Here is a 26,879-nt window from a genome sequence, read left to right as displayed (position 1 = left end):
GGCTTTGGTCCGTGTATGAGTGGCTCTACTTTCTAGCTTCTGACACTACTGCATGGGGTCATCACCACAGTCTGGTCCCGCCTAGTTACCTTCACACTCACCTCCTGCCTTAGTGCCATTCTTACTATTTTAGACCCTTTCAAAGCTGCAGAGTATTTTTTTAAGGAAGGACAATACTATCTTCCCAGTGTTATTCTTGGCCAAGGTTGCTCCACATCTGTGCTTCCAACTATCCTCAAAGCATTCCCACCAGCAGAATCACAGGCCACACACTTGACTGAAATGACCCTTCCTTTGCACCTTCTGAGGGCTAATACTGAACCTGGATAATCAGTTCAAAAATTTTTTCATGGGCTGTTTTTTTTTAAGCATCCCTCAGTGTCATTTTTGCCAGTAGACTTTAGTTGGGCCATCTCTAGTCATTGGAAAGAGCATAACACAGTTGAATATCCAAAGGAGAGTTCAGATCTCAATGTCTTGAGTCTCTGTGCAAATATTCCTACATCCACCCAAGAGATCCACTTCAAATATGAAGGGAGGGAAGCCTCCCAAAGCCACAAATAAAAGGCTTTGTTACAGAATTCCCTCTGGCACTGTGTGTCCACTTGCCTTATGTTTGTGCAACTAAAAAGGGCCACCGTGTGAGAGACTCCTTTCAGATCAAAGAAAGTTGACTCCACTGGTGCCCAGGCTTTCTCCTAGACAGAGAGGCAATTTCGAAATGGCAGCTTACTTAAAAAAAAATGTTTTGGACCCCACTCAAGTACCCCACTACATTTAGGCCACTGTCCTTTCTCTGTCTGGTTTGCTGGCTCTTTCTGTTTCTCCTATGCTCTAAATGTGAGTTCATAACCCTCTGCTTTTCTCTTTCTCTTGACATCTAAGTTCCAGCTTCAGCATCCACCATGTTGGTGACTCTAAGATTCTCATTTCCTTACCAGAGCTCTGTTGGGTACCTACCTAGAGTCTGGCACTTACATGGTGCCCAATAAATTCCTTATCTCTAAATGCCAAAGGACATCTTCATTTATATAGCCCCTTTCATCAGAAACTAAACCTGTCTACAATTGAGTTTTTCTTCCCATAGAAATCGACCTTCTCCAAGTCCCCTTCTCTTAGTGGTGCCACCGGCTTCTCAACCAAATTTCAAGTCGGTGGGATTATCTTGGTCAATTTCTCCCCTCCACTTGCTGCTCTATTTTGGCCCATTTCCACACTTGTAAAATGGGATAATAATAGTGCCTCCCTCATAGCACCCAGCATAAGAAAGCAATAAATGCTAGCCATTATTATTGTTTATATTCAGGAACCAGAATTACTATATTTGGTGTGACCAGGAACTTGTCATGATCCTCTGAGGATGGATCCCCACTTAAATTGTGGTTCTTAGTGTGATGACACTGTACACACACTAAGAGGGTTATTATAAAAGGTGTATTATTCACATAATGAGGTTTTCGGGGGAGATCAGAGCGGCTGGCAACTACATCCAAAAATGGCTTGAGAGAGGGCAGGAGCAGAAAACTTGGTTGGGTTTTTATGGTGGTTGGGAGGTGAGGGTTCCCATGCATGATTTAAACTTCCCACTGGTGCCAAAGGAGGGAGTACTGGGCTTTCTTATCAGCTTGCCCAGATGTGGGGAAGAAGACGAAGGAGAGGGAGGATGAGGCTTAAAAGCATCCAAAAAATGGAGGCAGACTTTACTATAAAGCTGGGGACGTCCCTGGTGGCGCAGTTGTTGAGAATCCACCTGCTGGTGCAGGGGACACAGGTTCGATCCCTAGTCCGGAAAGATCCCACATGCCATGGAGCACAACTAAGCCCATGCACCACAACTACTGAGCCTGGGCTCTGGAGCCCACGAGCCACAACTACTGAAGCCCGCACACCTAGAGCCCGTGCTCCGCAACAAGAGAAGCCACTGCAATGAGAAGCCCACGCACAGCAACGAAGAGTAGCCCCCGCTCGCCGCAACTAGAGAAAGTCCACGTACAGCAACGAAGACCCAACACAGCCCAAAATAAGTGAATTAATTAATAAAAAAACATAAAGCTAAAAGGCAGACCTCAGCCAGTCAGCTACCAAATCTTCTCAACTTTTAATTTGAATCCTCTCTAATATGTGCCTCTTCTCTCCCCTCTTATGATCCTGAATGAATGAAGCCTCCAATAACTTTTTCAATTCAAGTAGCACAAAACCTCCTTTCTGGCTTCCCTACCTCTGTTTCTTTGACCTCCTCTTGCCATCTTTGTCCCAGCCACCTTTTTGCTAATGTAATATCTCAAATGTGAGTTTCCTTAAGTGGTTCCCCATGTAACTTTTTAAGACATAGTCAGAAAATTCCTTGACACTTTGCCTAAAAAGAGGTGGGGTCTATGTCCCCTTCCCTTGACTAATGAGGTATAGCAGAAGTGATGCTATCAACTTCCAAGACTAGGTCAGTAAAGGCCATGCAGCTCTACCTGGTTTTCTTGGAATGCTTGCCTTGGGAAAGCCAGCCACCATCTATGAAGTCTGGCTCCCTGAGACCACCATGCTATAGAGGCTAAATACAGGGGCTTTGATGTATTTGTTTGGGAGGCTATATACAGGGGCTCCTGTTGATAGCTCCAGCTGAGCTCCCAGCCAGCACCCAGCTCAACTGCAGCCTGAGAATGAGCCATCTTGGACACCCAGACCAACCAAGACTATCGCCTACAGCCTCAGAAGACATCCGACTCAAATGGTATGACAGACCCCAGACAAAAACTTCTCAGTAAGCCCTTCCCAAAGTTCCAACCCACGACACTGTGAGTAAATTAAATGGTTGCTGTTTTACGTCACTAACTTTAGGGTAGTTTGTTATGCGGTAATAATGACTAGAAAACTCTCATTTTTGGCATTAAAAATTTGGACTGTCAAAGTATAATTTTTTAAGAATATCAACAATTATGTATGTGGAATCTAAAAAAAGGGTGCAAATGAACTTATCCACAAAACAGAAATAGAGTTCCAGATGTAGAAAACAAACTTATGGTTACCAGGGGGTAAGGGGGAGGGAGGGATAAACTGGGAGATTGGGATTTATATAACACACTATTATATATAAAATAGATAACCAGTAGAGACCTACTGTATAGCACAAGCAACTCTACTCAATACTCTGTAATGACCTATATGGGAAAAGAATCTAAAAAAGAGTGGATATATGTATGTGTATAATTGATTCACTTTGTTGTACACCTGAAACTAACACAACATTGTAAATCAACTATATCCCAATAAAATTTTTTTTAAAAAAGAGTATCAACAATTATAAAGTAAGCACAAGCACAAGAGTAATCTAAATTACTAATGAGGGAACCAGCAGATTACTAAAAATCATTCACATGTGAGACATGTTTTATGTGCTGAAGAAAGTACGTTGGAATAAGACTGCTTGGTTAAACATAAAACTGGTTAATGTTCTACAAGGAAATAAAACCATAATCTTTGGGGTTATTTTTCTTCCAAACAAAAATCATTTACATCTGTCCTAGAAAACAAATCTATAAGTTATTATCTTTCTTCACAGACTCTGGGCCTTAAACAATAGTAAATCATGTGCCAAACATTAGAAAATTAATAATCCTACAGTAGGCCTATTAGATAGTGCTCCAACATGATACTGAAAGAACACACAGCTAAAGTTTTGTCTAAGTTTTCGATAATTTTTCTTACTAGGACCTACACTAGATCTCACCTTTTCCTAAAAGCTTTTTGAAGGTTGAAAACAATGAAGGCACAAATGGAGGAGTAGTGGAGCTTCCGTCTCTGTGGCAGACAGTGGGAAAGAGACATTAATGGGTGATGATGTTCTAGCACCTTCAAACCACATCATAAAATCACCTGCCTCTTTCTTGTATTGCGGCTGTCATTTAGCTAAATCTGAGGTTTGCAGATATTATATGGGTTAAAAAGCTGACTGAGTATTTTGACTTTGGAAATAATGGAACACCTAGTAGTGAGGATGATGTTGGGGGAATGGCCTGAATATCGGGTTTTCAGACTCTAATCCTAAAGTCTTTAGCATAGTGTGATATATTTAATCTAAGTAGGAGATATTTGTACAGAAAAACAGAACAGGCCCTGGACTAGGAGTCCTTTTTACAAGCCACCATTTACTAGCTGAATCACAAAACCTGGTTTCCTGGTCTGCAAAACTGGGCTAAGAGTACTTATTTTCCTAACTCAGAGAGAGTTTTGGAAATGGTACAGCTCTTTTTACAAGAAAAGGATTATTATTATTATTACTATTACTACTATTATTGTTATTACCCAGTTGAGCACACAAACGGGGGAAAGGAGGAAATCCATTCTAGTAGGCTGCTGGGCCTGTCCAAGTAGCTGGCAGAAGTTCTTAGTGCAGCTGACTACTACCCATGGAATTGTCTGAGTGAACAGGATGTTTTGATATATATTGACAGGGGCAGCTCAGGAAATCCCCTCTTCACCCCAGCAGTGACTCACCGGGACTCAGAAAAACCAAAAGTGAGCTGGGGGAGTCTCCTGAGCCTTGAAAACACTGGATCGAGAGAAGAACTGGTCCTCCAAGGAAGGGAGGAAGTGCTACTGCAGGCTTTTGATTCGCAGAGAATTGGATTAAACCCTGGCTCTGCCACTATGTGGCCACGTGACAGCAGGAAAGTTTCTTTTCCTCTTTGAGTTTTAGTGTCCTCACCCATAAAGGGAAGATAATAATACCCAGCTCAAAGAGTTGGTGGGAAATTTGAAATTGGAGAGGGAAAAATAAAAAATCAGAGAGTTCTTCATAGAGCAGGTATTCAAAGAAAACCCCCAATCCCCACTGACAGCAGAAAGGCTAAATACATGGTGATATAGCTACACAATAGAAGATACTCAGCAGTGAAAGGAATAAACTAGAGCCATATGCACCAGAGGGGGAGAATCTCTGTAATATAATAAATGCAAATGTGTGTATGTATATGTGTGTGTGCCTGTATATTAAAAGTAGGGAATAAACATTGCAAGAGTCAAGAGAGTTTGGAAAGTGGTTAATTTGGCTGGGGGTAGAGGGAGAAGGAAAGAAGAGGAACACGTGGGTAAACACCAACATTCTAGTTCTAATGTTTGGTGGCAGGTTCAATAATATTTTATTTTACTATTAACAATGACGATGGGAGTTTACTCATTGCTAACATGATAAGAGTATATCATGAACTAAGGATTACAATTAATTCAGTTTTTGCAACAACAACACAGAACGGACACTCAATACATACACCTTCCTGTCTCCTGGTCTCCTTCCTAACCTCCTTCTTATTGAAATTTTTATCTTAAGAGCAAAGCATTTTCTTTGATGTATTTGTTTTCTTCACACTGCATACACAGTCCTTTGTCCCACACGTCTTTAATTAAAGCTAGAAATTATTGGTATAGCTATGCTTAATTGCTTCCATCTTTGGTAACTGTTTTAATTATACAGTTGTCTGCTTCTCTTCTCTATAATGTCTTTTCTAACTTCTATTTCTCACTCATGTTTGCAATATAATAAGGGGGACATGCAATAAGATATTCAAATAATTGAAAAGAAAATGCTATAGTGCAGACAAGCTAAAGCCAAGACCTCAGAGCCGACACATAAGGCCTTTCACAGTCTTGCACCAAACGCAGACTTAACCCTCAATACACATCCTTTCCAGTCAAACCGAAAGACTTGTTGTTCCCCAACACATTGTGACTGTTTACACCTCTATGCTGTACCCTTCTCGAATGCCTTTAGCATCATTTTTTTTTCCCTTGGAAAATTCCTGCTCTTCTTTCAGAACCACACTTAAATGTCACTTTCCCCATGAAGGCTTCCTGAGCACCCCCAGGGAGGTTGTTGCTATCTCTTCTACACTCCTACATTGCTTGAAAAATACCGCTACGTTAGCCCTTAACACAGTGATTGTAATTATTTCTTCATACGTAGTTCCCCTACCACTCGAGAGGAGGGACTATACCTCGTTCACCTCAGACGTGTCTGGTGCATTACGGACAAGAAAAGAAAAATGTGTAGGAGTGAGTGAGAGATTGTTATATCAAATATTTCATACCTCCTCTGCTCACAGGCAATTCCTCAACTGACTTGGGAGTGCTAACAAGATCAAATATCCAGCCAGGGAGGCTTCTTGGAGAAGGGATTTATCTGGAGCCTTGAAGGATCAGGAAGGATCAGAAATATGGAAAAGGGGGTATCTTCTCTGAGGACTCCATCAGTCCCGAGTTGCTGTCTTTCTTGGTCTGCACCTGGAAGACCCATCCCCTTCCTGGTAACAGAGCTCCCGTGAGTCCCAATAAGGGAGATTACTCTCTTGTGAGAGAGTTTCACAGGAAACACACAAACACTTGTGGATACAACTTTGGGTGGCCTGGAAACAATTTCCAGAGGGGGAAAGTTGTAAGATATTTTTGTATTACTCCTATTTGGTGAAATATGTTCCATCTTCTGAAAGTGTCCATCGATGGAAGGGAAGTTGGTGTAACCGAACTCAGACTACAAAGGAGGTCAGTTAGACAGTGAACACTATAGCAGTCCCTGGTAAGTGATATGTGTGCACATCAGCAAGTACTACAGGCTACCAAGAAAAAATAGTACGGTGTAGTGACTAAAGAAGAGGATTTGGAACTAGAATTGGGCTCAAGTTCAAGTTTCATCTACCCAGTCAAATATCCTTGGACAAGATACTCAACTTTTTTTATCATTTAGTTTGTCACTGATGATACAGTAAGAAAATTAATTTATCTCACAAGATTGTTGTAAGATCAAATGAGTAAAAACAAGGAGCATATCAGAAGTGTTCAATAAATGGTAGCAATTACTATTATTTAAACTCTCTGAGTCTGTTTGCTTCGAGAAAGAAAAAAGGTGAGGGGCAGGCAATGTTACCTACCTCCCAAGAGGTAGGTAAATGACGAAGCATTCAGTACAAATATTTAGAATAGTGTTTAGCACATGGCCCAGCATTCAGTGAATATCTGAATCAAGAAGAGAAGAAAGCTTAAAATGAGGAAATTGATCTAAGATTTTTTAGTATTTTTTTTGAGAGGTGTAATCAGAGACCCTCTTTAACAATCTTAAATAGCTATGAGCCATTTCACCAGGAAAAAAAAAAATCTAATGTATGTATATACTTTAAAATTCTAATAAAATTGTAGTGACCCTCTGAATTCTACTTAAAAAATAGAGTGCTTGGATTCCCAGGTTTAAAATCCCTGGTCTAAATAAAGTTATAAAATATAGGTCAGAGGAAATGGGAACTACACTGTAGATTTTCTTTTCCTTGCTTTTAAATGAGTGGGTCTATTATTCATTTTAAAAACTCTTGTTAACTGAGGCAGGCAGACTGTTAAGTATAAATTAATAAACTCTCTTGGTGAAAGAAAGAGGAACCAGTGGCAAATATTTAATCTTTTCTCTTCGAAGTTGGAGTGGTTTAATCTCTGCCCTTTTTGAGCATGTTATAGATTTTAATCCCCTTTTGGCCTCTTCTTTTGATTAGAGCTAATGGAATTGTTCCCCCCTTATGTCCTCATTTTCCATTCCTCAACCTGTCTGGACTTTTGCCTCCGAAGGTTAACATCACTATGAAGTAATGTAATCCATCTTTACTAGTTAGACAGATTTATTCAGAGCTCTCTCCCCACAGCTGTCTGTAAGCACGGTGAATCGGACATTCAGAATCGCCCACTGGGGTTGGATATTATATTTATAGTATCTAAGCCCAAAGCTAAGACGCAAAGAACCCTCAAAATCCCCACAACTTGAGTGAACTTAGTTTCAATTAATTTGCCTCACTTCAGAGCACTGGAGTTAGCCTTACCAACATTTCTGGGTTGGAGAAAATGTGCAGATGCATAGATTCACAAACATTAAAGTTTAGAAGGCTGTCTAAGGGACAGCACCATTTCTTATGGAGCTTCCCTGTGAAAAGCTTCTCAACAGAGGCCCAGGTAGCTACTATCAATTAGTTGGAAGTACCTTAGGACCAGAGACCTCTTTGCCATTTCTGGTATTCTAGGGAATGCCTTCGGGGAATATCCTTGTCATCATCTCCACACTTGAGTCCCTCTTTGGAAGGGGACCTCCTAATAGCCTTTTCCATGGTGAGGCCATAGAACTTTCTTATATCCAAGAGTCAAAACCGGTCTACCCCGTTGGAACTGACTTCCTTCTTGGGAAAAAAAACCACATCTAGTCCCTCTTCCACTTGACAAACGTTCAGTGAACTGTTTAATTGATTGCTCCACTTACTATTTATTGAGCAGTAACTATATCCTAGGCACTGTGCCAGACACTTGGGGTACTGTGGTGAGCAAGATAGACCCCGGCTCTTATAGAGCTTATATCTCAGCAGGAAAGAGACTTGATGACAACTGTGATTTTTCAGATCTTCAGGCTCAACACTCATAATTTCATAAACACTTGTATGCAGTTCCTTCACCATCCTGCTCAGCCTCCTCTAAATTTGGTCTAATTGGTCTAGGACCCTCTCAAAGGTGGGGCTAAACAGAACACCAGGAGGAAGGCAGGGGAGAGCTTGGCCTATCATGACTATCCTGGATTAATTGCTTTTCCTGGTGAGTCTCTGAAGTTCTCATGATTATCAACCTTCCGTCTGAGTACCCCCAGCTGCCCTACGGGCTAGAGGATGGGGGCAATGCCTAGACAATCTGAATGACCTGGAATAGCTGTCGGTTTCATTCTGATCTTGGGGCACTCCCACTGTAGGGGTTACTTTGAATTGAGACCATGGACTTCTGGATCAAAGAGATCTGGGCGTAAGTCTCAACTCTGTCACTTACTAACTTAAGCAAGCTGGGCCAACTTTATGGGCATGTGACCCGTGCAGTCATGAGGGTAAGGGAAGGGGGGAACCATGCTCAGAAGGAGTCTGAACTTGGTTTAATGCTCTGCTGTCACCATCTTGAAATTCTTAATAATTTCTCGACATGGGGCCCTGCATTTTTACTTTACACCAGGTCCCACTAATTATGTAGCTGTAAGCAAGTTATTTAACCTCTCAGCTTTCACGTCCTCGCCTAAGACAGGGATGATGATGATATCTACTCCACAGGTATCTGTGATCTTTACATGAGACAGTGTGTGTACCATGCATATTCCATAGTAAGGGCTACCCCTAACCAGTGTAAGTCAATGGCATTGTTATTTAGACTATCTCTTCTGAATTTATTATCTATGCTGCTAAAGTGAGCACTTCTAACTTCTATGTGCCCTTAATTATCCTATTTGTACCTCTTCTATTCTTCTAACTTAATAATACCTGCTTGGGAAAGGGGAGTTAACGTGTTTTTTTTTTTTGTTTGTTTGTTTACTGGGCATCTGATTTTTTTGTTTGCAAATACCACTTCTGCGTAGCTTATGCAAAAGGGAATTTTTGGAATGATAACATGACCTCAAAACAAACAAAAATGATAGTAAGACTGGAGAATCAGGCTTGGAAATGAGTAGGAACTAAGGCAGCTTCACTCCCAGGCAGAACAGTTCTGAAAAGGGTGGAATGCATGAGCTCCTACCATTTTCAGTCTGTGTCACTCTGCTGAAGTTTCAAATTCCAGAGAGAGCATGGCCATGACCTACCTTGGTTCACATGCTCACCCCCAGGCCAGGGAATGGCAGGGCATCTGATTACAGTATGTATCATAGATTGGAGGTGGAGGGGACTCTGCAAAATAAAAATGAGGTGCTAGGGTTTCCCTGGTGGCGCAGTGGTTGAGAATCTGCCTGTTAATGTAGGGGACATGGGTTCGAGCCCTGGTCTGGGAGGATCCCACATGCCGCGGAGCAACTGGGCCCCTGAGCCACAATTACTGAGCCTGTGCGTCTGGAGCCTGTGCTCCGCAACAAGAGAGGCCGCGATAGTGAGAGGCCCGCGCACTGCGGTGAAGAGTGGCCCCCGCTTGCCGCAACTAGAGAAAGCCCTCGCACAGAAACGAAGACCCAACACAGCCAAAAATAAATAAATTTATTAAAAAAAAAAAAAAAAGAATAAGCTGCTAACTTAATTTGACTTAGGAATAGTCTTGCTTAGTTTAAAAAAAAAAAAAAAAAAGAATAAGCTGCTAACTTAATTTGACTTAGGAATAGTCTTGCTTAGTTTATAAAAAAAAAAAAAAATGAGGTGCTAGTAGAAGGGGGACATTGGTTTGGAAAAATAAAAACAGAACAACAAAATTTCCCCAGAGTGTCTGCTATGTACCCGTCACGCTGCTAGGGTCTTTTGCATAGTATTCATTTGACATTACATTTACTAGCATGACGTAGGCACTCTGCAGATATTTGTTGAGTAAGTGAATAACTGAGTGAACTTATTTACCTCTCATACAACTCTTGGAGGTAGGTAACAATAGTTCCATTTTACAGAAGAAGAAACTGAGGCTCCGAGAACAGAGTTTGCTCAAAATCACACAATCTACAAGTGGCAGAGTTGGGATTAAAACCTGATTCTGTTTGATTCCAAAGCTTATTTTTGTGCCACTTCATGCTGCCTGCCTTTCTTGGGGTGTATGTGAGTGACTGTTCTAAACCTCAGGACCTCCTGCAGTGCTGCCCCAAAACACAGGAGCCTGATGCATTATCGTCATTGATGGGTTCTAAAAAGTTTATCTGGGCTGGGAAAAGTTCATTTTGTGATTCTCCACTAATTTCAGAAAGGAAGTGGCGCAAACTCTTTAACCTGGGGCAGGATCTTTCAGTCTCTTCAAGATTAAAAGGGTATGATAATGGTGTCTCCTACAAGGTTATTGTGTGATAACTGAGAGGATGTTTGTAAAGCCTTTAGCACAGTTCCTACAACAGAAAGCCCTCAGAAATGACACCTTATCTATAGGCTCCAAGAAGTATAGAGAAACAGGAAGAAAGTGCTGGGGAAGGCATCAGGTTTCAGTATCATATTTCATCAAAGTCTCTACCAGCTGAACTCTTAATTTACATATCTCTTAGAAAGAAAAAGCATTGCCAATTAAGTTGTGACATGCCTTCTTATGATTTCAAGTTTTTAAAAGTTTTATTAATACTGAAAAAAATCTCTTGTAGACATAATTAAACATGATTTAGATAATTTTTAAAGAAAATCTCTTTTAGACTTCTTTGACATATTTTTTAATCACATATTGCTCTTTTTAAAACATTTATTGGGCTGCCCTGGTGGAGCAGTGGTTGAGAATCTGCCTGTCAATGCAGGGGACACGGGTTCGAGCCCTGGTCTGGGAAGATCCCACATGCCGCGGAGCAACTAGGCCCATAAGCCACAACTACTGAGCCTGCGTGTCTGGAGCCTGTGCTCCGCAACAAGAGAGGCCACGATAGTGAGAGGCCCGTGCACCGCGAAGAAGAGTGGCCCCCACTTGCCGCAACTAGAGAAAGCCCTCGAACAGAAACGAACACCCAACACAGCCAAAAAAAAAAAAAAAAAAAATTTATTGAAGTATAGTTGATTTACAATGTTGTGTTAATTTCTGCTGTACAGCATAGTGATTCAGTTATACATAACATATATACATGCACACACACGTATATATATATATATATATATATATTCTTTTTCATATTCTTTTCCATTATGGTTTATCACAGGATATTGAAGATAGTTCCCTGTGCTATACAGCTGAATCTTGCTGTTTATCCATTCTATATATAATAGTTTGCATCTGCTAATCCTAAACTCCCAATCCGTCCCTCCTCCGCTCCCCCTCAGCAACCACAAGTCTGTTCTCTAGGTCTGTGAGTCTGTTTCTGTTTTGTAGATAAGTTCACTTGTGTCATGCTTTAGATTCCACTTATAAGTGATGTCATACGATATTTGTCTTTCTCTTTCTGACTTACGTCACTTAGATAATCTCTAGGTCCTTCCACGTTGCTGTAAATGGCGTTATGTCACTCGTTTTTATGGCTAAGTAGTATTCCATTGTATATACATACCACATCTTCTTTATCCCCTCATCTGTTGATGGACATTTAGGCTGCTTCAATGTCAATCACATATTGCTCTTGTGTACATGTAAAAAGGAAAATTTAAGCAAAATACAGTGGTTAAGGTATTCGTAAGACTTCACATTCAGAATGGTTCGTCTCTTCTGAAGCACTTTCCTCTCAGCTGTTGATATGTTTTTCCACACAATATTGTCAACTAAGTCACCTAGAGAGTTGGGGAATGCAGCATTTCTTAAAAGAGTGCTACTCTGCTGTCTTGGAAGTTTCTGTCAAGCCACCAGTACCAATTTGCCAATTTTGATGCTGGTGCTATTTTCATATTCTACTAGAAGGTACAAATAGAAGGTTTCCAGACAACAACTGGAACTCATATTTGATCCTCCAAAGGACCGTAGGTGGTTTGTTGATTAAAACGTCAATGACTGTGGTTGTCCAGTCATTCTGTCCAGGAATAATAACCAAGTACCTCCAGGCAGGCAATATAACCATGCATTGCTGGAGCCTTGTTATCTGACATCATCGATTGTAAGGCGTGCCCTGATTTCTGTGGTGTTAAATGTTAAATAAGAATGTGTGTCTTAGAATACATGAAATAGAGCATTAAGAAAGTTCTGGGAATGAGATGTCCTCAGACCTTTGTTTTATTCCTCGATTTGTCACAACTAGCTTGTGACTTCACAACTAGCTTGTGAAGCACAGTTGTGCTTCACAACTGTGAAGCATTTGAAGAGAACTTAGGTATAATTTTGTTGAATCCTCTCACTTCACAGGTAAGAAAACTGAAGAGCAGAGAAGGGTTGTGACTTAGATCATCCAAGGACACTCTGAGTGGGAAATCCTAACTTCGGTTCCTCTGCCCTGAGCACTCCACTCTGCTGACTCCTATGAGAAAAAGGTTATTTCAGAAGAGTACATATCATTGGTGATCCAATGTTGTTCTGTCACTAGGAGCGCCACAAGGTTCTCTAATGGGCATCTATTCTGGGCATTTCCAACTGCTTTAGTCTTCTTGGCCTTTAAGTCCCAAATCAAATGTTCTCTCTTCTGCAACGTCTTTTCCAAGAGTCATTCTCAGGCCCCTGTCCCCACCTCCAACTCCCTAGGCAGTTAATTGCTCCAGGTTTTCTGGTTTTACAACACTTACTTACTGTTCCTCTCATAGAAGTCATCATATTGTTAGATATGAATTTATTTGATTAAAAATTTTTTTTCACATGGAATATTACAAACATACACAAAGTAAACAGAATAGTTTAATGAACCTCGATGTACCCATCATCCGGCTTCCACAATTATCAACGTCCTGTCATTCCTGATTTTTCTACACCTCCCTAGCACTCTCTACACTCTAAAAATTTTTTCATTTGATGTAAAATTCACATGTAATGAAATGCACAATTACAAATAGATATGCTCATGTAACCCACACCCCTAGCAAGGTTTTGAGCATTTCCATCACCCCAGAGAGTTTTCTCATATCTTTTCACAGCTAGGCTTCCTTCTAACCTTCAACCTTCCACCCATCAGGCAAACGCAGGTAAGTTTTTTCTCCATCATAAATTATGATGAATTTCACATAAATGCAATCATACAGTGTATGTTCTTGTATGTCTAGCTTCTTTCTCTCAACATAATTTCTATGAGATCCATTCATGTCATTGTATGAATCAGTACTTGATTCTCTTTTATGACTAGTATTCCGTTGTATGGATATATGACTGTTTATCCATTCTCATGTTAATGGACATTTGGGTTGTTTCCAGTTTGGGGTATTAATAATAAAGCTTCTGTGAACATTCATTTACAAATCTTTTTTATAAATATGTATTTCTTTTTCTCTTGGGTTAATACCTAGGAATGAATTGCTGGGTCAAAGTGTAGATATGTGCTTTTGGAAAATGGTTCTACCGTTTTACATTCCCACCAGGAAAACAGGGGAGGTCCTGGTGCTCCACATTATCTCCAGTATTCACGTCAGTCTCTTTTTAATTCCAGCCATTCTAGACGTTATGAAGTGCTATCTCATTGCAGTTTGAATTTGCATTTCCCTGACAGCTAAAGATGTTGAGCACCTTTTCATGGGTTTATTAGCCATTCATGTGTCTTCCCTTATGAAGTGTCTGTTTAAGCTTTATGCTCATTTTAAAAATTGGGATTTTTAAAAATTATTGCATTGTAGTCATTCTTTACATAATCTGGATTAAAATCTTTTCTCAGACATATATATTTCTTCCCACTCTGTGGCTTGCCTATTGATTGTCTTGTGTCTTTTGATGAAGTTTTATTTTATCACACTTTTTTATTTTGTGGTTATTGCTTTCTGTGTCCTGTACTATTGGCTTACATGCCACCTCCATCACTAGGCTGTGCGTTCCTAGAGGGAAAGAATATAAATATTTTTATCTTGTGCCCCAGCCTCCAGCACAGAGCCTGACCCATGAGTACTGCACTAAGGCTTCTGGAGGTAGGGAGGAAGACATATATATTCTCCTTCCTGTCTGATATCTCTTTGGGGAATCATCCCCGACTCTCACTATTCAGTCCTGCTGGTACAGGTTCAGAAGCTCAGCTTTTCCGAATCCATCCCTAGGAATGCGCACTTGACTAAAACTGGGCCAATCAAACGTTGTTCAGCATTCTTGCAAGAAATAGGAACATGGAGATACCCTCACCCTCATCTTCCAAGATTTAGGAGGACATTGTAAGGCTAAAGCAATTGTTAGCCATCTTTGCTACCACATGCATTGCTCTTAACTTGAATATGAAGTAAACATGGGAATTAAGAAATGAAAAATGGAGAACAAAAGACCCTTAAAGACATCATTTGAATCCCTGGACCGGGCTTTCCTAAAGTTCATCTCCCTTCTGAAATGCCCAAGTACATGAGACGATAAATTGCCTTTTGGTTTATTTGTTGTCTATTTAATCAAGCTTGATTTGTATTTTTATTTCTTACAACCAAAAGTCCTGTTTAGTATACTCCTTAATGTTACACACTTGCCTTCAAGTCCCTGTATCATTTCCATAGCTCCAGAGGTCCTTTGGGAGGTGAAGGAGATGGAGTGGAGACTGATATTTTTAAGTATCTGAAAGTGTATAAACGATAAAACAGGAGTTCTGGTTCTATATATTATGTAGCAGTGTTGAAAGTCACAAATTTTTCATCATGATAAAAACAAAATGAATTACAAGACATATCATGGAAAGACCTGCCACTAATATGTCTGAGTGTACCCCACTTCCTACTATCATTTTATTTCACCATATTGTCATCAAATATTTGATCAATAAATGAATAAAAAAAATAATCCTCAAAAAGAGAAAATTCTTTTAGTAGTGAAATGTTTGTCACATAAAAATTTTGAAAATAGAATTTATCATGTAAAATTGATCAAGTAGAGTTGTTCTGGTTCAAGACGTATGTATGTGTGCGTATCTGTGTATGTGTGTGTATATCTGTGTGGTTTATGTGCCTGTGTGTTGTGTTTACGTGTCTATGTATGGATGTGTTTGTCTGTTTATGTCTGTGCAGTGTATAAGTGGCTATGAGACTGTGTGTGTATGTATGTGTATTTGTGTGGCTTGTGTATCTGTGTATGTATAACTGTTTGACTCTGTGTCTGTATATTTGTGTCTATATTTCTGTGCATTATAGTGTGGTCTAATTTGCATTTGTGTGTGTCTACGTGTGTGTACTCTATGATATATTCTTGTGTCTATGTATATGTCTGTGTGCTCTTTGTATAATGTATATATGTCTCCATGTGTGTTTGTATAAATACGTATATGTGCTTATGTGTAAGTCTGTGGGAATGTATTGTGTGGCTATATGGGTGTATGTGTGTGCATTGTGCGGCTGGGGGCAGCAAGAGGGCAAAGTTACCACCATCCCATTCTGTACTTTGTGCAAATTAGGAAAATTTGCCCTCTCTGCTGGGGCAGAGCAGCCTCGCAGGCCCAGAGTTTGGCTGGCAGAGTGGGGACGGGGTTTCCGCCCCCACCAGCCCCCTCATCCGGTGTCTTGAAGAAGAGAACAACCTGGCAGGGGAGGGGGGCATTGTGGAAGGCCTGGGAGTCCATTCAGCCTCTTCTTTGCCGTGCAGGCACCTTCCGATAGGATCCAGTCTGAAAAGTACGCAAACTGATGTTCTCTAATGGTTTCCAAATGCCATGATTCTCGAGAAGTGAATGGCAGTGGATACTGCACAGGCTCCAGGGGCCTCCTTTGATTCAGCCCCTGAGGCCTGGAGCATGTATGTCCTAACAGGCCGACTCCCACTCCTCCTTTGGCCTTGTCATCATCTCATGGCCCTGGACTCTCTTCTTCCACCTGTTCCCTCGTTGTAGAAAAACACTCATTGGAGTTTAGGGTTGCACACTGTTGTCATGGCTCATCACATAGTTTGCACTTTTGTTGAAATGACTCATGGCCAAGAGGCTGTGGGGTTGAAACTAGGCAGCGTTAGGGGAGAAGGATGTACGTGGTGTGGAACTGGTTAGGATGGTGAGGTTTGGGAACTGGGAAGTGGGTGAGCAGCTCACATATGGAAGACAAAGCTGGTGTTGCAGAATGAAACTAGTGAGATTATTAGGACTTGTATTCATCTGAAGCCTTATATCCAACATGAGCATCTCTGCCCACTTTAGCTTCTCAGCAGAAGCTGCCTCTTCGTTTTGGCCTGTGGCGTCTTTTGATAGATGACTTCCGGCAAGTTGCTCTGCCTTTGCGAGCCTTCATTCCTGCAGCAGGAATCTCTACTCCCTCAGGTGCATGGCTGGGAGGAATCACTGTGACACTGCATGTGGAAGTGCAGAGCCAGTGCCCAGTAAATGTTAGCACAGTCTTTCCTTTCTCTTTGTACCCAATACCCCCTCTTCTTCTCACCATGGGTTGCCCCTAGCACTTTCTCTGTGCTTTTAGTATAGCAGGCAGCTCTGGCCCAGCACTTAGCAAGTACTCAGTACATGTTTGTTGACTGAAGAGATGAAGGAAGGAAGGCAGGCAGGCAGGCAGGCAGACAGAGGGCAAGTAATAAAGTAAGTTGGAACATTCCCCCATCTTTGGAAATGAGCTACTGGCATCCTTTAGAGAAGAGAGTTGAATAAACTAATGATTCTGTATACAAAATATGGCTTTAGGTGGTGGTCAGGATGGGGAGCTTGGCAGCCTTTCTGGTCAGTGGTTTCCCCTTACTGACCATCTGTTGGGTCTCCAGTGAACTATTTCAGTTATTTTCCTCCTGAGAAGACAGTGTGGATTTGGAAGAGACAGTGTATGCAGTGGCACCTGTTTCTGACAGAGGATCAAGTTTAAGGGAGGCTTAAAGGAGTCTAAGTTGAGAAGGAAAGAAAGGAAGAAAGACAGGAGAAAACAAGTTGGATTAGGAGCGAGGGACCCAGGAGGCAGGTAAAGGCTGTCACCGCCATAATTATGTGCCAATGATATACCCACTATTACAGAGCACTGTGCTAGTTGCCGAGATTATAAAGTAGAAGGCATGGTTCTTACCCTGCAGAGGCTTTCTGATCTAGGGAATGGAATTGGGTAGAAGACGAAGAAGTGTGCAACACTTACTATCTGTTCAGCCCTGGGACACATGTTTTAAGATCTATCTCAAGAAATAAATATTACTTTTCTCCAAGGAAACTGCAGAGAGGTTAAGCAACGTTCTCCAGGTCACTCAGCACACAAGCAGGAACTAGGAGAAGAACCCAGGTCTGTGTGCTCTAATGACTTTGTGCTGCTCACAGGACTGTGAGCAAGGCCATCAGTGCAGGCATGTAAAAAGGAGAATGAACTTTACAAGGTGTCCCAGGGCCAGTGCCACATGAGTAATCCATGATGATTCTTGCAGAAGCTTAGACTACGAGATGTGTTGAGGCCTCAGATAGAAGAGGGAACTTTGCCGAGAAAGTAGGCCCTCAACTAGACGCTGAAGGCAGACTACGAATCCAACAAGAGAAGGATGGCGGGGGAGGCTTTCCAGGTGGAAGGAGGCATAGTGTGCGCAAAGGTGGGAGCTGGGAAAATTCACACCCTCTGGGTTTGTGTTGTGCATTGTGGAATACTGGAAAGAGCCCAGCCTGTTCCAAACTTACTAACAGCGCAGCCTTAGGCCAGTCACCTAATCTCCCTAAGCCTCAGTTTCCCTATCTGTACAATGGTCATGATAGTAGTCACTTTACAAGGTTACTGAAGACCCTTAGGTCTTCAATGCATGTAATGCACCTGGCTCCTCAGAATCACCCATCTCAGTTAGACCTCAGTCTAAATCACGTCCCCTCTCTCATAGGATCCTATGTCTCTTCCTACTCGCAACTGAATCCATATAGATATAGATGTAGATATAGATAGATATATTGATATATGCTTAACCTCTCTGTACTTTATACACACACACACACACACACACACACACACACATATATACACCTGCATGCTTATTTACTGAATGTCGGTTTTGTGACTGTCAGTTCCACAACGACACGGACAATGTCTGTTTTTCTCAACACCATCTCTTTATAGAACAGTGGGCACTCAATAAATCTTTGTTAAGTGAGTGAATACGTAAATGTCTGAATGAATAAATGAATTCATGAGTAAATGAATAACCACACCTATTTCTGTGCCATGACTCTAAGAGTCTCGGGGAAAATAAGTCTTTTCTCTGGTGAGGGGCAAGTTGTTAATGTAGGAAAAGCATTCAGAGAATGCAGTTAGAGTAGCAGAAGGCCTCCACAGGTCACCAGGGAGAAGGCCAGGCCTCCTGTCTGCCTCCTGGTGTTGCATGAAACAGTCTCTGAGCAGGAAGGAAGTGACACAAACTTCCAGTTCAGCTGGTTCCAGGCTTTCACAACCTAGCTCTTTCTGTCTCACTTAAGCCTGATGTGCTGCTTCACGGGTGTGACTTGTGACCTGTCTACTGGACACTGACTCTGCGTGATCCCCACGCTGCCTGGTAGCGACCCTGAGTGGGCGTCTAGACTTTCCAATAATTGAGTCTTTTAATCCAATGCAACACAATAACCCTTTATGTCAAGTGAAGGAGGAGGAGCGGGGATAAACGGATTCACTAATAACTACCAGGCATTTGATACGTTCTAGGAGTTCCATGACAGAGGTAAGGACAGGGGGCTGAAGGATACAGAGGAGGCTATATGGCCCTGCCTAAGGCGAAGCAGTGTACACACAGTTGAATAACATTTATAGCTTTCAAAATATGGTCTGTATATCATCTCATCTCAGTCTCCCTGTAGCCATGGAAACTATGGAAAGTAGGGATGGTATGTGCATTATTTGCTCCTAACATATAGGGAACTGAGGCACCTGGGCTTGGTTCAGGATACAGATCCTGTTTCAGGGCAGATATGAACCGAGTGCCCAGATCTCGCGATTATCAGTTTAGGGATCTTTCTTTCTACTGGACCTCACCGTCACACACTGGACTTTATATTGGTCAACAGTGTGAGGGTGCCTGCAATGTCACAATCCCCCTACCCTCTGTAATGTATTTCCAATGCACTTTTGTGATGGGACATCAGAATCTAATAAATCAGAGGTTGGCAAGCTAAGGCCCACTGGGGCACACTGGCCATTGTATGCTTTTGTAAAGTTGTATCGAAACACAGTCATAACCTCTCGTTTACTTTTATCTATGATTGCTTTGCCCTACAAAGGCAGAGTTGAGTAGTTGCAACAGAAACTGTATGACTCACAAAGTCTAAAATATTTACTATTTGGTCCTTTATAGAAAAAGTTTACCACCTCCTAGAATAAATGAATAGAATGGAAGTAAATGGAAAAAAAATAGATTCATTCATTCACAATAGGCATTTTCTTTCCATTTAAAAGAAAATGAGAATGGGCCACAAAATTACGCCTCTTGTCACTTGGCTGGATGACACCGAACAAGTCATTTATACTCTCTGGGTCTGTTTCTGCACCTATCACCTTATAGAGTTGCTGTAGGATTTCCGTGAGATAAGGTATATGTATCAGTTATGATTAGGTTTGGCCCCATGGACAGAAAACACAAAATTAAAGTGTCTTGCACAAGAGAGCAGCTTCTTTCTTACAAGTGGAAGTGGGCAGTGGGTGTTCGTCTGGTGCTGCATGGTGTCAGAAACTTAAGCCCTTGAACTCTGGGGTTTTGCTGTGTGTAGCTTTCATTCCTGAAATCCTCTCATGGTCCAAGATGGCTGCTGGTGCTCCAGCCACTGTGCTGTTGCTGCTATTACCACTAATGATAGCATGATGATAAGAAGAAACAAACCTCAGATCAAATACAAAATGCCTAGTAACAGAGATATCTATAAAGACCAGGAAGCAAATCCATATTAATTCAAGTTTAGCCAAGATGAGACCTCCTGCCACAGTTCCTAAGGCAACCAGTATATTTCATTTATTCTATTCCCGAGGTACAATGAGGAGGGTCTGGAAGCTGTCTTACATGTATTCAGCATCTAACACTTTACAAAGTATTTCCATATTTATTACCTCATTTACTCATCACAATACTCTGGAAAGGTAAGATGAATAGGTCTTAATATTATCATTCCTGCTGTACATGATGATTCACACAGGTGCCAAGTAACCAGATCCTAGTACCTCCTACATTCCCAAAGAGTCCATGGTTAGATCTCCGGATATTTGTTGGAAATGAAGGTGAACAGTCATGGTGTAGAAGAAAGAAAACGACCCTGTACAGGAGCAAAACTTGCCACCCCAAAATGTCTCTTTGGCACGTGAATTATTTACAGCTGAAAACAATCAAGGCCCAAAAAGACTCAGGAAGAAACTCGGATGTCCTCCTTAGCTGCCTAAAGAATGTAGACAGAGGACCTCTTCCAGGAAGAGAGCTATCATTGTACTATAGTATGAACTAGGTATGGTAGACTGAGAGGAATCTAGGAAGGTTTTTTTGTTTGTTTTGTTTTTGAAAATTCCTCCCTGTGTCCCACTGTCTTAGCACACCCAGCAAACATTTGTTTACCAAACATTTGCTTTTCCATCTTCAATGTAAACTGCCCTCCTGCCTTTTGAAGACGTAAATCATTACCCCCAACATCCTTTTTTTGTCTTTAGTGGAAGATGTCTTTTCAGAGTTACTTAGTTTTGCTGGGTCTCTCCCATGTACACGTTATTAAACTTTCATCTGATTTTCCCCCATTCATAATGTCAATTTAATTCTTAGACCAGCCAGAAGAATCTAGGATAGAGGAAGATTTCTTCCTCTGGCATCCCCAAACCAGGCCCTCTAGCAGATGCAGCTAATCACGTGGCCTCAGCCCCACTGAGCCACTATCCTCGCCTGTAAGACCAAGATGAGAGCATGTATTTGGGGTTGCTGTGAGGATAGCAGAGTGACTATCACGCACATGGCCCATACTCCAGTTCTGTGAAATCAGTTATTACCGAGGCTTACCTCTTATCACCAGTGTGTTCTTCGAAAATCACTTCCTTTTACTGCACCTCAGTCTCCTTTTCTAGGAAAATAAAGAGTTAAGACTTCTTAAACTGTCTTCAAAATCTCAGTCCCATCAGCTTGGGAGCCTGCCTTTTTAATAGATATGGCTTATGTTTGAGCTCAGGTTGGAATCTTCCCTCCTGTTACTTACTGTGAGTCTCAAAACAAGCTAAAAAACGTTTCGGGCTCTTCGCATCTGTAAACTATGGACAAATAGTACCTAGCTAACTGGAAAGCTAAGGATCATGAAGATTAAATGACACAGGCGTGTCCAGGACCCACCAGACTGTAACTTCCTTAAAGGCTGGGGTTCATTTGTTTTGTACATTTACAAACTGTGACACCTTTTCAGAGGGTTGTTCACAAAATTAGATGAGGACATTTTCGTAAAGTATCGGGAACAAGACCTCACGCAAAGTAAGCATTCAATAAATATTATTAATTTCTTTATTTTAACACCTGTCTGCAAGAGACTTGGTGTTCAGTGCATGGTTGAGAAGCGAAGTTACAGGATACACGTTGGACACGTACCCACCAGCGGCTGAGGGGAGTTTGCGTGGGTGAGTTCTGCGAGAAGCGCCCCCAGAGTAGGAAACTCCCGGCCTGAGAGGACAGAACCCACTTCAGGCCTTTAAAAGCTCGGGGAGGCGGGAAGAAACGGGAAGAGGCCGCAGCCCACGCCACCCGCCAGGCCAGCGCCGCAGGAGGCCACGGCAGGGCGCAGGCGCGGGCCAATCCCGGGCCCCGTTCAAAGGGCCAATCGGGGCGAGTTTTACAGGGGTCGCAGCCGGCGGGGGCGGGGCCGCGCGGAGGGCGGGTCGGACCGCCCAACCGAGGCTTGGTGCGGCTCCGCGCGGTTATCGGCAGGGCCCCGCTAGCTAAAATGTAATTTCAGATTGGACAAGTAAGTGACCCTCCTCTCAGTCCCACGTGTGTATCAGGGGCTTTAGCAAAAGCGCACGCTCGCAGCGCGCATGTTCTCCAACTCGAGAGCGCAGCCGGGCCCAAGCCTCCCTCCCCTTTCCCGCAGTCGCTGCCTCCTCTTCCTCCTCTGGCCGCCTGAGTCTTAACGCCAGCCGTGCGTTGGCCCCCGAGACCTTGTTGAGTCCCCTGTGTCCACTCCTGGGTGAGGCGTACGGCCACTCAAGAGAAGGGTGGGCCCTTACTGCATCCCCAGCGCTGCCTAGGAGATGTCTGGAACTCGGGGTCCCCTGCCATCTCTATCCAGTTAACTATGTTAATTTTCTCCCCCCTTCCCACCGTATTTTAGGACGTTTCCCCAGGCGTTTTTGAACCTTTTAATTCCAGTCTGGCTACCTAAGGCATTTTAAGGCCAGTGCTGCTTGTAGCTTTCATCAGCTTGTGGTAATGTTTAAAGTGCAATTTAGTTTAGATGGTATAATGCTCTTTGGCTACAGTTATCCTGGGTAGGAAAGGCCTAGGAGTATCTTTCTATTTTTATTAATGTCCTTTCTTTTTAAGATGAACAAGATGCAAAATGGTGAATTTCCCTAATCATTGGCTATTTTCCACTAAAGCGCTCCTCATGTCTTAACTAATTTCGTCTCTAAATTAAAGAGTCAAGTCATTTCCAAGATAGGGAAGAGCAGTCATTATTAGGTTACTTTTTAAAGTAGGATATCATTAGGGAGAAAGGGATTATGCTTTTGAACTACAAATCAGTAGAAATAAGGCAAGCCTTCTCTTAGTTTGTAGCTTGGTATATAGGTGGTAGAATTCTGCTTTGTTTTGTTTTGCTTGCTTTTCCCCTCTTTCCTATGATCCACCAAGTGTATATCCTGAAATTGTACTTTTTAAGTTGCCAGCTGGGTCTTCCAGCCTTTTGACTGCCTCCTGGTCTTCTGGGAATCTCCTGTTAATGAGGTCCTGTGGTTGGCTTTTGACTTGGTGGCCACTGGCCTGGCTCTTGGACGGAGCCAGCTGAGGAGGGCCTCCTGGTGGGAGGCTCAGATAACTCTTATTAAGGATGATTGAGGGAACAGAGAGGGTGAGAAGGGCCTGGAGATTGATTTTGAGGGGGAGGGAGGTTGGGAGCCTCCCTGCTGGATTTGGAAGTCAAAACATATGTATTGGGAGAAAGGAATAACCCAGAGGGTGGAGGTCTGTGTCTTTCTGGATGAAATTAAGAAGTTTACTGGGAGGAGACTGAGCCTTCTTCCAGGCTGTGTTAATTTTTACTGTGGGCCTTGTCTTTTCCTGGAATCTGGTTCTCTTTCCCTAACCTTTCACTTGGTTCAAATCACAGTCAATTACCAGCTGGTTCTGAAAACAGTTTGAGGTAGTGAATCTTGCCCTTAAGCTCACAGCCAGAGTGGGACCAACCCCCCCCACCCACCCAAAGTATTTGAAGTAATTATTTTACCAGAATGTACTACAGAGATTATTCAACCTCTTACCTGCCCATATTTTTATAAGGTGGAATTTAGAGTCAACCCAGCTGATGTAAGAGGCGGTCATCCAAACCAGCTCTTGTGTTCATTCGTTTGTTCACTAATTTGGGAATGTGTTCTTGGCCTGGCATTGTGGTAGGCTCTGGGAAAGCAAGGATGAACAAGACTTGGTGTTTGCTTTCAAGCTTTCATCCAGTCTGCTTCTGTCTAGTCTGGCAAGGGAGATTATATGATAGTGAGCTTAGTGCTGTAGCAAGGTAGAATAAGATTCTCCTCTCTAATGGCCTGTATGGGAAAATAATCTAAAAAAAGAGTGGATAGATGTATATGTAGAACTGATTCACTTTGCTGTACACTTGAAACTAACATAATGTTGTAAATCAACTATACTCCAATAAAAATTAAAAAAAAAAAAAGATTCTCAGGAGTTGAGAGAAGTCCAAATGGCCCAATATAGGCTTTTATTGAAAACTACTCAGAGGAGATAATACCCAAGTTGAGTTGCAAAGTATCGGTGTGATTGGGTTGGAGAAAGACAGAGGAAAGGGGATGATCTGACTTGGAACAGCATGGGCAAAGCTATGCAAGTCTGGTGCGTTGTTCATTAGTATGGGCAGACCGGAAAGGGTAAGGGGAAATCACCAGAAAGGAGGTTGGGAAGAGTGAAAAGCCCAGATCAGGGAAGGTCAGGTGAATCAGGTTAAGGGAGTCTGAAATGCATCTCCAGAGCAAGCAGCAGCTATTGAAGTGACACTCTCAGATTTGTGGTTTAGAAAGTTAATTCTGGCTGCAGGGTGGAGAATGAATTGGAGTGGTGAAGACTGGAGAGAGGCTATTATAATGCAGGTGAGAGATGGGTTAGCGTAGTAGCTATGTGACTAGAGGAGAGAGATTAGAATAGAATGGTTAGGTATTAATTACTGATTGAATGTAGGGGATGAAGAAAGGATGTAGCAGTCAAGGTACCACAGGAAAGAAAAGGCATTCCCTACTAGGAAACAGCTTTATTGAGGCTTTATTTATATCAACAGCTTTATTGAGGTATACTTAACATACAGTAAACTTATAAAAAGTCTAATTTGAGAAGTTTCAACATATGTATTTATCCGTGAAACCATCATTACAATCAAGATAAAGAACATTTTTAATACCCCCAAAGATTGCTCATGCCCCTTTCTAATCCCTCCAAGAACCAGTGAGTTGTTTCTGTCACTATTTAAGCTTTTTTAGGATTTTATCTGTGGGGTCATACAATATGTATCTTTTGTGTGCGGTGGCTTTTCCTTAGCATAATCCTCTTGAGTTTATCCAGGTTATGTGTGCATACATAGTTTTTTTTTTTTTTTTTCTGAGTACAACTATACCATATTTAGTTTATCCACTAACCCTTCGATGGACATTTGGATTATTTGCTGCTTTTTGGCTACTACAATTAAAGCTGGTATGAATATTTCTATAAATGCCTTTGTACAGCCTTCATTTCTATTAGTTAAATACTTAAAAGTGGAACGGCTAGTTCACATGGTAGGTGTATATTTAACTTGTTAAGAAACAGCCAAACCGTATTTCAGAGTGATTCCAGTTGCTCCAACTGGTGTGATCACTCTTTTAAATTTTAGCTATTCTAATAATGTGGAATCCTCTCATGGGGTTCTATTGTGCACTTCCCTAATGACTAATAATTTCAGACTTCTTATCTTGTTGCTTATTTCCCTGTATATATTTCATATATCTTCTTGGCTGAAGGGTTTATTAAGTCTTTTGTCCACTTTTTAAAAATGGGCTGTTTGTTTCCTTATTGACTTTCAAGAGGTTTTTATATATATTCTCATTAATAAGTTCTTTATCACAGCTGTGATTTGCAAATATTTTATCCCATTTCGTGGCTTATATTTTCACTTTCTTAGCAGTGTCTTTTGAAAAGCAGAGTTCTTAATTTTGCTGAAGTCTAATTTATCAATTTGTAATTTTGATAAAGTCTATTTTATCAATTTATTCCTTTATGGATCATGGTTTTGGTATCTTAGAAATCATGCCTAGCCTGAGATCTCAAATATTTTCTATTTTTTTTTTAAGAAGCTTTATTGTTTTTTATTTTACACTAAATCCAGGATCCATTTCATATGAACCTGTAGGACCAGATGTGGACAAAGTTTATTTTTTTCATATGGTATCAGTTGTTCCAGCACCATTTGCTAAAAAATCTATCCTTTCTCCATTGAATTGTCTTTGTACCTTTGATCAGAATCAATTTACCATGTGTATATGTGGGCTCATTTTTGGATGTTTTATTTTGTTCCATTGATTTCTTTGTCTGTTTTAATGCTAGTACCACTTAGTTTTGATGACTGTAGCTTTGCAATAAGTATTAAAGTCAGGTAGTATAAGTCCTTCAACTTTGTTCTTTTTAAAAGTTATATTGGTTATTCTGCATCTGTTACATTTCCATATCAGTTTTACAGTCATTTTGTCAGATTCAAAATAAAGGCCTGTTTAGATTTGAATTGGAACTTCATTTAATCTATACATTAATTTGGGGAGAGAATTGACTTCTTAAATATTGAGTGTTCTCACCCTTGGACACAGTGTATCTGTTAATTTATTTAGGTCTTCCTTAATTTCTCTCAGCAGTGTTTTTTAGCTTTCAGTCTTTGTCAGGTTATCTGTAGGTATTTCACATTTTTTGATGCTATTATAAACAGTATTGTCTTCTTAGATTTCAACTTTCAATTGTTTGTTACCACTTGTATATTGATCATGTATCCTGCCATCTTGCTAACTGACTTATTAGTTCTAATAGCTTCTTTGTGGGTACCATCAGATTCTTTATGTGATCATGTTATCTGTGAATAAAGACAGTTTTACTTCTTCCTTTCAATGAGGATGTCTTTTATTTTTCTTGCTACAGTGCGCTGGCTAGAATCTCCACTCAGTGTTGTGTAGAAGTGATGAGAGCAAATGTCTTGCCTTGTTCCTGAGCTTAGGGAGAAGCATTCATTTCTTCAGCATTATGATTTATGATGTTAG

General features: G+C 41.4%; 2 protein-coding genes across 12 annotated transcripts in view; one reads left to right on the top strand and one right to left on the bottom strand.

The window, feature by feature from the left end:
* LOC309613141 (uncharacterized protein) overlaps positions 1–22,148 on the bottom strand; it is a 241,430-nt gene extending 219,282 nt beyond the window's left edge. The window contains exons 1-2 of the transcript XR_014235540.1: positions 21,973–22,148; positions 21,400–21,460 (exon numbers count right to left, since the gene is read on the bottom strand). The gene's annotated coding sequence lies outside the window, so the exon portion shown is untranslated. The remainder of the gene's footprint in view (positions 1–21,399; positions 21,461–21,972) is intronic.
* Positions 22,149–22,224: 76 nt separating this feature from the next.
* FGGY (FGGY carbohydrate kinase domain containing) overlaps positions 22,225–26,879 on the top strand; it is a 409,967-nt gene continuing 405,312 nt past the window's right edge. For 4 of the 11 annotated variants that reach the window (XM_082357725.1, XM_082357730.1, XM_082357734.1 and 1 more), the window contains exon 1: positions 22,227–22,345. The gene's annotated coding sequence lies outside the window, so the exon portion shown is untranslated. Of the gene's footprint in view, positions 22,346–26,879 lie in introns of all 11 variants that reach the window. The other 7 variants (XM_082357733.1, XM_082357724.1, XM_082357732.1 and 4 more) reach the window with 5 other exon arrangements.

This window comes from Balaenoptera borealis, assembly GCF_965194805.1.
Source record: "Balaenoptera borealis genome assembly, chromosome: 1".
Classification (NCBI taxonomy): Eukaryota; Metazoa; Chordata; class Mammalia; order Artiodactyla; family Balaenopteridae; genus Balaenoptera; species Balaenoptera borealis.
This window is presented reverse-complemented; position numbering and strand designations above follow the sequence as displayed.